At 39.5% G+C, this 15000-nt stretch overlaps 1 long non-coding RNA gene across 1 annotated transcript in view; it reads left to right on the plus strand.

Annotated features, from left to right (window-relative positions):
* The window catches only part of LOC108448367, a 56317-nt gene that overhangs the window by 26446 nt on the left and 14871 nt on the right, over positions 1 to 15000 (plus strand). Inside the window, exons 2-4 of the long non-coding RNA XR_001864265.1 lie at positions 7933 to 8107; positions 9083 to 9196; positions 14250 to 15000. The exon at positions 14250 to 15000 is cut by the window's right edge and continues 6797 nt beyond it. This is a non-coding gene — a long non-coding RNA (uncharacterized LOC108448367). The remainder of the gene's footprint in view (positions 1 to 7932; positions 8108 to 9082; positions 9197 to 14249) is intronic.

Consider the following 15000-nt stretch of genomic DNA (forward strand, 5'->3'; position numbering starts at 1 on the left):
ATCCAGCGCCTCAAAGGCGATATGAACGTCAGATTTATGTGGTGGTAAGATACATTTGACCTGTATCCTTGAAAGCACAAGCTAAACAAGATTGTTTGGTTCTGAAGTTTTCTCACAAAGGTAGAGGTAAAGGGACACCACCCTCTTTAACCCAAGGCCTTCACAAAGGTATTTAAACTGGGTTAGTTTGATGCTAATTTTCAGGACATATGCATGGCTTTATTCTTTTGGAGGTGAAATTATTCTTAAATTTAATTTGAATGAGAGAGCTCCAACAAGGTAAGTAGCATATGAAGCTTGGCAGATTTCTGTTCTCTACCAAGTTAGAAGAAAAAATATGCAGGTACTCTGAGGAAAGTTACAGTGCTTCTGGTTTTTATTCCTCTGCTTGCTTGCTAGTGAATGATAGGCTGAGAAATGCAACATCATCTATTTCTTTTGTGTTCTTGGTTACCATAGAGCATATGCAACATACAGCAAAACACAAACATTTCCTGCTTTGTTTTCTTGGCAGTTTTCTGAATTCAGTATTTTGGAATTAAAATGAAATAGTGTGAATCAATGTAGAGCACACAGAACACCTCGTTTCTTGATCCTCTGATGAGCATTTTTAGAAAAAAACTGCTGAAATATGCATCGTAATCAATCTGATGAACAACCAATGGAGGAGGCTTTTAAATATTTAAGAATCTCTGTGTTGTAGAGAATAGCACAATTTTTTTAAATGAGAACTACAAGTTCCTACAGACCATCAGAGTAGTTCTCCATAGAAGAATTTTGTACCAGAAGGCTTAAAATACCTAATCCAATTTCGCCTAAGGTGGGATCTGATGTGGCCAGTCTGAAGTCCGTTGATAATCTTATTTCAGCTCCCAGGAGTCACCATTGCCTCTTTCCTTCCCTCCTCCAGTGGGACTTGCTCCTGATTAACCTTGCAGCCACCATGCATCTGCCTCAATTTCCTCTTTTATTCTTGTAGAAAATATTTCCCTAATTACTTATAATTTCACCCAGTCATGAATGACACCTTCCTCCCTGTCACCAAGAGCAGCATCTGGCTGGCACCCACCCACAGCACTCCCAGTCCCCAAAGCTGCTGGGTTTGGCATCACTCTGCTCCGTGTGCTCCTGTAAACTCCCCAGTGTCACAGGGTAATCCAGTTTTTAAACAAAAGGCATAATTAATATTAAAACACTTTGAGCAAGAGTGTGGCTTTGTAAATAACAATTTGTCATGAGAGGAAGTGGCTTTTGCAAGGTGGGGGCTTGAACAAGGTAATATTTTGGGGTGATGCTTCAGTGAAGAGATTTTCTGGAAATCTGTGATTTACCTGTTACTAATATTGTGCTATTGAACAAGCAGGAAGCAGTGTGTGAGAACAATAATAGTAATCTTAGTTAGAATGGTTTTGATGAAAGTACACTTTAATTCACTAATTATGGCAGCTAAAAGGCATTTTTACATTCAGTGTTAAAATCACTGTATCTGTATTTTTACCTCATTCTTCCAGCTGCAGAACTCTTTTTTCTAACATGTTTTTAGTCATGTTATGCAAATGCCTGTTTAAATTACTAGGAGTATTTGTTTTCTATTTCTGCCCTGTAAAACATAATTTTAATACAAGTTATTTGTGAAATGCACATTGTAAAAGGAAATAAGGTTTCAGATGGCATTTCTATGATAATTTTACTGCAAATGTTGACCATGTTTTTGTATTTGTCTGTAGAAGGTAATGCAGGCTGTACATAAGGCATATATCAAAGATCTAATATTGTATGTGACTAAATTAGCGAAGTAGTGTTGGCTTTCCTTTGAACAGTTAGTCTGGCACTAATCATATGGAGTAAAATAGATCACTGCCTCGCGTCCATTTTGGGGGAGGCAGAGGCTGTGGCACACGGCTGCAAAGATCCAGTGCCCCTTTCTGGCTCTCCCTCCCTGCTGTGGGGGTCTCGGGGTGTCCCCACCCACCATGGGAGCCCCCAGGACCAATGGGGCCAGTGCCAGGCTGGGCAGCCGAGGAAGGGCTCAGGGCTGGCACGGCACCACGGGTGTAATGCATGTAAATCGGGGGAGCAAATGCATGAGCAAGGCAAGGTGAAGGGTGTGCTGAATACCTAAAACCTGCCTGTGGTGCTCCGCCAGCGCAGGGAAACTCGGGCCGCGTGGCGGGGTCTGGAGGGGTTAGCCCCCCAGGAAAGTGTGTGGTGAATTCCCAGCCAAATCTTATGCTACACACAAACCTGCAATTAAAATCACACTTTCCACTCTAGATTGATCTGCTTAATAAAATAAGGTTAGTTGCATTTAAAAAATGTATGGACGAGTTTGCTGCACGTAGGGAGAATAACGGATATTGCTGGCAAGAGATTGCTCTTAATAAAACATCTTCATTTCAGTGGCACACTGTATTTTTATTTGGCTTGATCATCAGCCTCTGAATCCAAATGGAAATTTTTGGAAACAAAAAGAGGTTTGTGGAGGTGGTATCCTGTTTGTGTCTCTGTCGCACTTTTCAATCAAATGGTTTGTACTAGACTGAAGTTTGACAAGCCCGCCGTAGTGTCACGAAGAAAGAGCTTCCTCATGAAATCAAAAACATATAGCAGATGCATGTTTTATTGAACATTACTAAAAATAGTGCTTTAAACCCTTACTCTGTCTGTAATGCTCTTTAAGTATCTTTTGAACACTGCCTTCATTATTAAGTCTCTGAGCTTCTGAAATAATTTTCTGATTTTTTTCTCTTCCACAGACCTTATTTTTCAAAGTGGTTGATGTGTGTTTGCTGCTTTGCATGCGTGTATGGTGAGTGAGTTGTCAGTCAGCTGATGACTCTTCAGTCATGTTGGATGAGGTCCGAAGCCTATGTCTGTAAGCAAATTCCCGACCCAGTATCATGAATTTGAGACTCTTTAAGGGTCTTGATAGGAACTGAGATGAAATATTCTGCCTGTTGCTGACTCAGTGATCACAGGGTGAGGTGAGGAGAGTTCTCACCCTGCCTGTTGTCATCTCCATGCTGACCAATGTGCTGCAGTCTGCACACCCCTTTGGACTTCTCCTTGCCTTTACCCACTACAAAAGAAGGTGAAAGCAAGATGCAAGAAAACTGCTGGGTTTATAAAAAGTCAAGAGATGCTAAGAAAGTAAGGACCAGGAAGTGATATAAACCTGTTAGTAGGAAATACTGCATCAAGATTTTATTTGTTAAAATAGACAATTGAACAAATACTTTTTACAATCAAATATGTTATTGGTCTTGCATGACATTATAAACAGTTGCTGAAACATGATATTCAAAGCTACAGTTTTATGACATTGTGGTTTGAAATACAGCTGAAAATGGCAGATCTTTGGCTTTAAAGGATTCAGCTCCAATATTGCATTTCTTCCCTTTCTGAAACCTTCCTGGTACTGACAAAGAAACCAAGCACACTACTTTTCTTTTTCTTAAATCAAGTTTAGTATCACCAGTGTCACAAGCCTCATTTCTCTTGTTGCATTCTCCATCAGGCTGATGGGTGTGAGCTTTTAGCACCATTTCTGGTATTTCAGCTGTGCAGTTTGTTTTGCTTTTTTTACTTCTATCCTTACAATATGAATAAACACTGGTGCTATTAAATCACAGAACAGGTAAGGTTGGCAGGGACCACTGGAGGTCATCTAGTGCAACCTCCTTGCTCAGGTGGGGTCCCCGAGACCGTGTTACTCAGGACTGTGTGCAGATGGCTTCTCAGGGAAGAAGGCTCCAGGAATGGAGGCTCCATGCAGCTGCCTACCTGTACATACAAAAGGGGTTGTATGGAATTTTGCTTTTTCTTTCCTTGCAGATTATGGAAAGAAACCCTTCTATCTGAGAAAGAAAAAGGGCTAAATGGGAAACAGTTATCTTGTAGAAAGTTGTCTAAGCCAAGACTTGTGCAGCTCTGTGAGCATGGGCAGGGTGAGAGCAGTTCTGACTAGCAGAGTTTGCAGCTGTTTAGCCTGGGAGGGCTTTTGGGTGTGTTGCTTCTGCTCCCATTGCAACTTGGGATGAGTCTTTTGACTCTGATAATTAATTTCTAACCATCTGATATATTGCCTTCTAGCTTCCATAGTTTCACAACAAAGTGTCCTTGGACAATATGAAGGTACTTGTCCTTGTTCAGGGCTTTATATGTGGTATATCAAAAATCTTAATTGTTGTAGTACTATGCAAATGAAAAAAACCCACCCCCACAAATCTAGAAAGAGATATTAGCTGGAAAATATTTTATTTTGGAGCTAAAGGGCTGGAAATAAATGACACATATGCTTTAAAGGAGCTTTTAGAAAAGCTGAGTGTTTATTTGAAGTGAGTTTTATTTGAAGTGAGCACATCCATCCTTGTAAATAATTTTGATTAGAAATGTGTAACCATAGGAGTCTGCTCTAGAAGTGCATGAAAGTCTTCTAGTGCCACTGCCTCTGTGCTGCAGGACAGGGGAAAATGCAACCAAATTTGGATTTGCCATGTTTCTCAGCATCTTGCAGGCTGGTCTGGTTGAATGGAGCCCAAAGTCCTACTCTCCTAAGAGTGGATGATATATTAAGACAAGAGTGTATTACACAGTAAGACATTAACAATGAGTCTGAAAAGGTATTGTGAATGTAAAATCACACTGACTAAAATATACTGAGGTTAAAATAGAGGGTAACTTTACAAATCACTATTAATTTCTTTGGCTTTCATTGCAATAACATTGATTTAATTCATTAGATTTCTTTCTAAATCTATATTTCAGTTTTAGAGTTGTCAGTTTCTGTTAATGACAATTTTGCCCATCTGTTCTAACACGAAAATGAGGCTTCATGCAGGAGACATGATAGATCTCTTATAGTTGAAGAAGTAAGAATCTTAAAGGTATTTCATTTGGATTAGATCCATTCTGATGTGATTCACCCTTGAAATGAAGCTGAGTACTAAAACTTTTAACTGTATAATCAAAAAACAAAAGTGTCATATCTTGTCATTTAGGCTCCTGTCTATTTCATAATTTACAGAAAAAATTTCAAAACATTCCCACTCATTCTCTTTCTAATGACAGAGCCATAATTTTGGGTGTCAGCATATCAGAATTCCACTGGATGTGATTAGAATAAGAATTAGTTTCTTTAATTTGGCCATTCAAACAGTAGTATGACTACAGCAAGTCGTTTTGCTAAGCCAGCCTTTGCTGCCAAGCTGGGTTACAACTTCTGCTTCAATCCAGGTTTAAAACTCCCGTTCCTTGCCCAGGTCAATCTTCTGAAGGGGTAATTTTTCAAAGCAGTGTGTGAGTCTTAAGCACACAAATCCAGTTAGGAAATAACAAGATTATGTTCTGTGGACTGCTTTAAAAATTTACCCCTAATATCCTAGAGAGAGGAGCACAGTTGTTGCACGTACTGCGTGCAAGGTGTAATTTAAACTGTTTTTAGTAAGCAATTCTCTGCATTTATGCAATACAATGTTATTCTGGGGGAAGAAATGCTCAGCTAATTATTCAGTCTAGAAAAATAAACACATCCATTAAAGGCTTGACTACATATTAATGGATGACCTTTCTAACCATAGTGTTTTATTTGCAAATCTTCTGAAAAATTCTTTATGCATTAAGTATATATGGAATTGGATTTTGTCCTTATCACTGAAAGTTACCAAATGTACACTGGCTCAAAGTCAGCACATTTAGTGTTGCCTTGTAACAAAGGAGATGGTCCCTATAATGTGCATCATTACTGCTTTCTGTCTTAAACTTCGCTTGAAATTCAGAGTATAGCCTGGAAAATAAGACTAAAAAAGTTCCTACAGGACCAGATTTCTAATTTCTAAATACAAACTACTGGAAAATTTAGCTTTTCAATTGTAATACTTCTAACAAATTAAAAATCAACAAAAATATTATGCTTCTATGTTACCTGTTCAAGTGTATAGAATGCACAAAAACTTTAATCAAATACTCAGGTTTGCTCAGTTTTAAATTGTGTTAGTTTAATAGTTTCTATTCTGCTGTTTATATTAATGACATATTCCCATCTAAATATATTGCAGCGCTGAAAAGCCATCAAAGCATTTCTAAGGTTGAATGAGTGCAGTTGCATTCATGATTTTTTAATAAAATGATCTCTTTCTATTGAACTGCTTTTTTTAACAGAGATTGAGATTGTATAATATATATATACATAGTTATAGGAGCATTATAAATACAAACTGCAGCTTCATTTACTGTCTGAATATTTGATTTCAGTTCATAGCTACACAGTGGGCTGAGAAATGTGAGTTACTGTACATAAAATATGAGAGCAAAAGAAAGAAGGATAAAAAAATGAGAGATGGAATTGATTATTTTTTTGCATATTGATTAAAAGTCTTATTATTTGAAGAAGCAACTGATAATTTGCTAATAGTGATTTTTCCAAGGACTGATGTTTCTAAAAATGATTTTCATCTATTCTCCTTTTCCTCTTTCACAGTCCAGTTTATGTTCTCTACTTTTAAATTCTTGCCTCTTTTGCAGGCATTTGATATTTGTAGTATACATATAAAAGCAGTTTGATATTGGCTAAATTTGGGCATAGTCGTGTTATGAATACGAACATCTGCAATGGAATTAAAAGCGGCATTCACCAAAATCCAAGTGTGAAGTATCCCAGTTAAGCATACGATTCTGAATGCATAATTTAGTTGCCATATTTTGTTTCTTTCTTCTGTGTAAAATGTTTATGAAGTTCTCAGATTTATTAGATATTTAGAATTTTCCTTTAATTTCTTGCTGCATTTTTCTCTCTGTGCTTTCTGTGCCTATAGTTAATCTGCCTGTGGACTGGTCCCATGTCATTTTATTTTGTTTCTATTCATGTTGGATGACTAGTCAGACTATCAGAGATTTAAAAAATTCAAACCAGCTGAAATTCAAGAACCTGCTATACTTGTTTGATTTTAAAACTCTTTTTCCTACTAGCAAGTGGAGCCAGTCAAATACTGGGGAAAAAAATGGTCCTAGACAGTACTCATCTTTAAAACCTAATGTCCATGATTCTTGACACTTCCTCTTGCCCCTCCCCAAGGTTCTCTTTTCTACTCTTTTTAAAAATTTTTATGCTAATTGCTGAGGGAAGATTTGAAAATTCTCTTGTTAAGTCTCTGATTGCATCTATCTCAGCTGGGAGTTGTTCAGGGAAAGCAAACATGAGAAAACAGATCAGATGAGATCCCTCTCCTGAATTGGTGACAGTCCAAAATTTGTGCATAACCCAGCTAGACAAAAAACAAGCTCTGATGTTCTGATGGTGACTGAGTGCGGGATCATAAGGTAAGTTCTTACCATGGACATGAAGTGATCCATTTTTATATCTAATGTAGTAGAATTCCCCCTTTTTCCAGCTACAGCAATCCAGTGCTGCTGTTTCAAGCAGAGGATGCCTTTTATTTCTCGCAGACACCTGGCCCAGCAAAGCACACGTGCTGTCTGGCTGCTGGTGGCTGGAGGGAAGCATCAGATGAGAAAAGATGCTACCAAAGCTCCCGCTCAGTGTGATGTCAGTCATTTGGTTCATGATGAATTAATTTTAAAAATAAGCTACAGAAAAAGGTCTTTCAGTCTGGGAACCAGAAAGAATTTGGTATTTACTCAGACAGAGAACCTGAGTATGAATATAAATTTTTAAATGAGAGAGTATATTGCATGGCTAGTTCATCGACTTAAAAGGGCTATCACTGGGTTGCCTCAGTTTTACATTTGAAACCATTGTACTCGCAGAAAAGCACAAAAAAAGGTAACCATGCATGCAATTTGAATGTGAAATAAAGTTTAGATGTGGTTTCATAGTAAATGTGATCTGTTTAGAAATATGCCCAATTGAGAAAGTTGAAGTATGGTGGGAATTACATTATTTCATCACAGTGTTTTGGCTTTGCCCTGTTGCAGGTCAAAGGTTTTATCCAGGTTGTCAAACTTGTGGCATCTGACACTTCCCTCCCCAGAGCAGAAGCACTACCTAAAGGCAGAGGCTCTTCCTCCATCAGCAATTTACATAGACTGCACTTAGATGCTCTGGCTGCCCTTCTGCGGGGTGAGCTTCCTCCCACATTCAAACATGGAGGTAAGAATGGGGTTTATCAGGTGGATAAAATGGAAATCAGTGGCAAAATTCCCATAGATTACTGACTGCCTGCTGTTTTCACTCACAATATTTGATTAAGAACATCATATCTAGAATATAAGAAGAGCTGAGCAATAGTTGCTAGTACTCGTCATATTTAAAATTTAGGAATGCTTTCAAAGGTCTGCCCACAAGTCTGTACAGAGGTGTCAACAGGAAGGCTTTATGCCATAGTGTGGATTGAATATGGTAATAGGAGCCGTGCTCCTAATAGTGCTGGTAAACAGACTGTTCTAATCAGATTCAAATGCTAATATATATAAAATCTTTACCCATTTAAAAATAATAAAATATTTTGCTTCAATTAATCCTGATTGTGCTAGTAGAACATACAATCAACAGTGTTATGCAAATAGTTATTTTTGCAGTTGAAATCAATAACTTATTTTCTTTGTAATATAAAAAAATAGAAAAAGGAGGTTATTATTAATTGCTTATAAAACTAAATCTTTGTGAGGGAAGCCTGCAGGTATTAATCTCATTATCAAGACTTTCCTTCAAAGTCTTTATGATGGTTATTGTTCATGATTCGACCACTCAAGAAATCTTGCTATAGACTCCTATTTTGAAAGTATTTATTGGAAGCTGAATGAAATTAGTTCTTTATGAGCTAAGTAATTGTAAAGTTACATTATCCTGTGGAAAGATAAAATCTGAGAATTTCAATTTTAAAACGGCTATGCCTTGCTACACTGAAGCTATGATAACCCTCATATTTATAAATCTATACCTTACTGGCTGCACATACATAGTCATGAAGTATCAGTTACGCTCCTGATAAAATACTTTAAATATTGATTATAAAATAACCTGTGTTAACAATAAGTATATTGCTTGCTCATGCATGTGGTATTGTTTGTTTCATTTGAATTACTGTATCTCTAATTCTCATTTTTGTTTTATTCTCTTGAAAAGCCTTTGTTCAACTTGGTCTCACCCATAAATGGGAGAAGCGTTGCTAATACAGCTTTAATGACACTCCCACACCAGCAAAATTCTTGGCTCCTGAGGAGGAAGGAGGGCTGTTTGGTAAGGCTTGGTGCATCTAACCTAAAGGTGTTGCAGAAAATTTTCACTCTCTTTCAGTTTTTGGCAAGAAATGGGTAACAGCACTGAATATGGAGATAGCCCATGCTAAGAATACAAGCAACAAATGCTGCTCACTAATCTCCTCCACACAGGTCTAGGGGTCATACCCTACCCCCAGAGGGCTTGTGTATAGTAGGGACTCCCCGTGGCCATAGTTTCTCACAGTCTTCAGGTGGCTGTGGGATCTTCTTTGTTCCAGGCCATGTGGCCTTGTCCTGGGTGTGTGCCCTCCACACTCGCAGGGGCCATCTCTATGGTGTCCCCATCATTCCTTGAGGAGTTACTATTCTTCTGCATTCCCCCTTCCCTTATATTTTCGAAACTAAGTAGAGGCCTGCAATATCCCAGAAAAGGGCTGCTAGGTCCACAGCAGTGAGGCTTGGCCCGCTCTGGGATAGTCACTGAGCTTCTTTACCCTTGTACGTGGTTCTAGATTCACAGTGCTGATCCTGTGCCCGTGTGGTTGCCTTTGAAGTCATGCCTGAGGCTGTCAAAGCAGGCTTGAATTTCATCTCCAGAATGATGAGGTGGTTTCTGCTTTATTCACATCCAAATTGTGAGATGATTCTTTCACAATTTTCTTACGTGTTCTTTTCAGCAAGGGAAAATTGACTAATCTAGAGTATAATCGTCATAGCTTCCATGTGTAGCAGGGGTATCTAATTGCCAGGGTACATTCTGTGGTAAAGACCACTGGTTTGAAAAAAAAAAACCAACCCAACAACTGAGTCCTCAGGACTCCAGCCAGCACCATGCAAAGCAATTATCTATGTTCTGGAAGTATGTACTTAAAAAAAATCCCATGTATTTCCAAAGATTTGCCAAATATCACAGCAGACTGTCCAAAATGATATAAAAAATCCAGCAGATAAGAAGTGGCCATTCTATTAAAATAATATGTGCCTGTTTTCCTGCATATATATAAATAGTGGTGGAATCAGCATCCGTGAAAGTGTTCAAAAAGTGAGTAGACTTGGCACTTCCTGATACGGTGGTCTTCAGTTGAATGTTGGACTTGATCTTGGAGGTCTTTTCCAATTTTAATGATTCCATGATTCTATCTGTGCAGAACAGCTGGGCCTGGTTTGGTTTTTGTAAGAAAACACCCCATTCCAAAGTCCTAACCTAACCTCTTGTTACACAGAGGGGGTTGGCTCATGTGATTTTTTGAGGATGGAGATATTGATGTGCATTGCCACGGCAGGCTGGTGTTATGGGCTCCGGTGACAGCCATAGAGAGACAGTGCCTTGCTAGGTCACACCTGGCCACCTTTTCCACACGACTGGTTAAAAACTTCCTGGTTTCCCTGTCAGTTCCAGAAATAAAAGGAATCCAGAAATCTCCTCAGTTTATAGTCTTTTCCCAATTAGCTGTTCTGGGGTGTGGTTAACGCAAACTAATCATACTCCGGAGTGCTAAAATGTACATGGTGCAGCGCAGTGCCTCGCGTCTCCTGGGGTGTGATTATTTAATGATAATGATGCCCCCTGCAGAGGCACCTTATTGCTCTTTTGCAAAAACAATCTTTATTGAGGGGAATTAATTGCATTGTTGTTGATAGCAAGAAATAAGTTAATATTTTGAAATGATCTTTCTGGTTTGCACAGCTTAAAGGGATGTTAGCACAATTATGTCAAATAAATGACCTGCTTTGAAGGTTTCTCTATATATTAGGTGTGGATTCCAAAGCCACTCAGAATGTATGTTTTCTCTGAAGATTTGGTTTCACTGGGAGTCTTGAAATACTTCCAAATGCTGAGAAGAGTTAATCTTTCCGTTCCATGGATACCTTGTATTGCAGCCTAAAAATTGATCTCTTCAGGGTCACTGACTGTTTTCTACTTAGAGGCAAATTTGCAGTTACACTGGATTCCCACAGCATATTTACTCTATGCAAAGTGTCTGAGAGCAACTTTTATGGTAGGGTTTTTAATTAGTGTGATGTATAAAAGCAGCGAAGTTAATAAGGATGAAATTTGCTGGTGTGCTGACTTCTATGGAAGGCAATTGCCTCAGAGTCATGGTCATAGCCTAGTCTTAAATATCCATCCATATTATTGCACTGACGCTACATAGATTCTAGGAGACACAGCTCACAGCTCCCAACTGGAAAAGATACAAGCAGCCACATATACTTTACCTACTCCTATCTACCCACTAATTTATCTCCAGAATAATCGCTAATTTACTTATCTCAGTGCTAATGTTTGCTACAGTAGTTTGGGTTTTGTTTCTTACTTTATGGGAGTCTTTGCATCATTTTTATCACCTGCTTGCTTTTTTATACTAATGGTTCAGTACATCAGCATTACAGTAATAATATAGGTATATATCCATTGTAAAATGATGATTTACTGCAGCAGGATGGATATATTTACCATGGATGCAGTGTTGCAACAAATGAAAGGATCAGAAATATGTGCCCCTGTGTCAGCATGTGTGCAGGCACACCTGAGTGTGTGAGTGTGAGAAGAGCAAAGCCAAGTGGCGAAGTCACCTGCAGTGGTGCTTGCTCTGTGTGTGGGACTGCTGAGGAAGAGGCAGAATCCTACCCTGGTGCTGGAAAGGGCAAGCAGGAGCTCACAGGCTCCATCACTGCCTCTGCAGCTGGTCCTGGCTGAGGTGACTCCTTGCTCCTGGTGTCCCCAGCATCATGTGGGTGTTTGAATAATGAGGGGCTTTGCCGTGCTTCTCCTTGCTGGAGATATGTGATCTCTGCTACTGGATGAGCGTCCCATTCCTGCCCCTCTGAGAGGGCAAATGGTACACTCTGAAATACTGTTTTGTAAGGAGTGAACATCATTTTGTTTCTGAGAGTCTGTGGATCATAGAGATTGTAGGATAGTTCCTGTTGGAAGGCAAATCAATCTCTTACTACAGGTGTGTGTGTTACTTTAGTAACTTAGGGACATTTTCATTTCATTGCTCTCTTGCCAGGTGCAATTATTCCATTATTTGTGTGCCTAAAGCCCAGAGGGGTACACTAGGGGAAGGAAACTTGATATTTCTGGTTATAAGAACACTGTACAGCCTCACCTCAATAACTCTTTAGGCTGCATATATGGTGCCTTTTCATCATTTTGGTACCTGGAAAGTGTCCATTTGAAGAAAGGTTTGGCTGATGACTGCTTTCAGACTTTTCAATTTTTTTATTTCCCTTAATTTTGCTGCTATAGAAGTAGTTTCCATCTACACAATTCTAGTTTTACTTAAGTAGGATTGCCTTACCAATATACAAGCAGCCAGCCTTTCATCTGGATGAAGCCAAGATCTTAGATCAGCTTCTGGGTTAAATATAAAATATTAGTTCTAGATAAACTAATTTGTGTTGTGTAAAGACTGGTTGCTTCCTCTTCAGAGAATGAATGGATATTCTAATTTTTTTTTCCCCATCTTTCCAGCTGGAGAAACAGCTGAACATGAAGTTGTTGAATGTAGGTTTCTTATTTTCCCAGAAAAAGTATGGACAATTACATAATGCATTTTAATTTTTTCAGCCCCTACAAAAAGAGAAGCATATTTGATCTGTTTTCCATTAACTGATTCAGTATTATTGTTGGTAATAATATAGTAATTAAAAAAATCTTTTTTTTCTTAGACCTGTATGTCAAGGTCAGTCATTCTCCAGTGTTCTGTTTGAGTAGCTTTGGTAGGTGGAGAATTGAAAAATCAAAACTTTCAGGGATGCCGGGGTGTGGACAGAAAGTAAAGGAAAAGAATGTGGCAAAGAGCAATAGAAACCAGGAAAAGCACTACAGGTGATGGAAGAGATGTGGTAGACAGCAAAAGAAGCTGAGAGAATGAACATTCCACAGTCTTGCAAGGAGGCAAGGGAAGGCAGGAGGGCCTGGCAGGGGGAGACAGCCCCTCCAGCATCTCTGATCTGTGGGTTTGGGGAGATGACAGTGCTATATGTATGTGAGCAGGAAACATGAAATGGAACAATCCGATATGAAGAACCAGCCAAGTCGTTGGAAAGCAAAGCAAGCAGCCTGGAACCTGACGATGAAGAGCTGGCTCTTCACCCACCCAGGTTCTCTTGTTGGGTGTCACTGCCTGGTACCAGGCAGGTCTGTGGGAAGGAAGAGTCCACCCATGTTCCAACTCCCTGAGTATTTGGGATCCATTTCAGAAACAAATTGCTACTCTGAGCAGTCTCCTGAAAGATGATGCTTACAGGAACTAGATAGTCCCTTGGAAAACATCTATGGTGGCCACAATTCATGTCACTGAATGAATAAAAAGTTGTCAGTTATGTTGCTGTGGATTGCACGGCACTCGGGAAGATTGTTGTTTGTTTTTGTCAGGTTTTGTTTAGTTGGGTTTTGTAAACTGTAGTGAGAGAATAGCTTTTAGAAAAAGAACAAGTATTAAGGAAAAAAATTAAATGAACTTTTTGAAGGAATTCTCTTTTGAAGATGCCTTTGTTGGAAAATGTATGCCTTGTCTTTATTGTAAGTCTCCACATTTTTTCCTTTTGCCTTTATCTCGGATAACAAGTAGAGCTGATCAGCAATTTCCCCATGAAATAAGAATAATAAAGCTATCTCCACCTGATTAATTGGCAGTGTTGATGGATACTGGGTATATCTTGAACTCCTCTCTGGTGGTGGTGGTAGTGGACCAGTGCTTGAGGGAGAGGGTGCTAAAAACCAAGGCCTTCTAAGATAGGAAGGGCCATCCTGGGGAAAAGAGAAATCTCTTAAAAGCTGTGTTGTATACATGTGGGTTTGTTTAATGTGTGGCATATAATGCAGTTAATCTCCTTACAAAGTCATTGCTTAGAGAGCAATATGAAAGGAAATCCTGATAAAAGGCACCAGTGTAAATTTGACATTGCATGTAGCAGTCAGCTTCGTGTGTTGTAATTGGAGGGGACAGAATAGTTGTTTATTCAGAGGGGAGAATGATGCTATAAATTTCAGGTATGAGATTAAAAAATAACTAGACTTCATTTTCAAATCTCCCTTCCCCTTTATTCTTCTTCCACAGTCCTTGTTCGAGCTCTTTGCAAAGGAGAATCACTGATCCTGCTCCATCTGAGGGAGTGGGAAGCAAATGCAAGTGGGGGAGGCAAGCGCCTCTGGACTCCAGATGTGATGCTCTGCAAGGCTCGTGTTGCCCTGTCTCCAGCAGCGATTCCTCTGCAGGTCTCGTTAACCTTGTGCAATTGGGCAGGAAAAGGCCAAGAGCATGGACCTTCCAGAATCCTTCCACCTGCTCCGGGCTTCAGAAGAGGGGTAAGGCTGCGGGACAGGGGTCAGAATGTGCAGTCAGCCAGGGACACTGCCGGGACTCGCCGTGAGTATTCGCACCGCGTCTGCCATGGAGGAGCTGTGCTCTTGGCTGCTGAGCTGGGGTGCCCTGCAAAAAATGGAAAATGCTTTCCAATCAAGTGAGAGCTCTGTATGCATAATAAACATGTGATTTTCTGATGGCTACGTACAGCACAAATGCTGAAGAATAGTCTGTGTGCCTTGTCAGAGCACTTAAGTTAAATAGGGGCACTTTGCATCATTGTTTTGATCTTCAAAATAAGAGACAATTGAATGCGAAGAGCTGTAGGGAACTTTCAAAGGCACACGAGCAATTAGGAGCATAAGTCCTCTTGGCCGAATGATCACTTTGGGATATTTTTCTTTTCCTGTATCCTTAACTCCCCTCCAAGTATTGATGGCAAAATAGGTCTTGGAAAATTTGACTCCCTCCAGCTTGTTTGTCTTGTTGGTGAATCTCTGGATGT

This window comes from Corvus brachyrhynchos, unplaced genomic scaffold (assembly GCF_000691975.1).
Source record: "Corvus brachyrhynchos isolate BGI_N302 unplaced genomic scaffold, ASM69197v1 scaffold26, whole genome shotgun sequence".
NCBI classification, from domain to species: Eukaryota; Metazoa; Chordata; class Aves; order Passeriformes; family Corvidae; genus Corvus; species Corvus brachyrhynchos.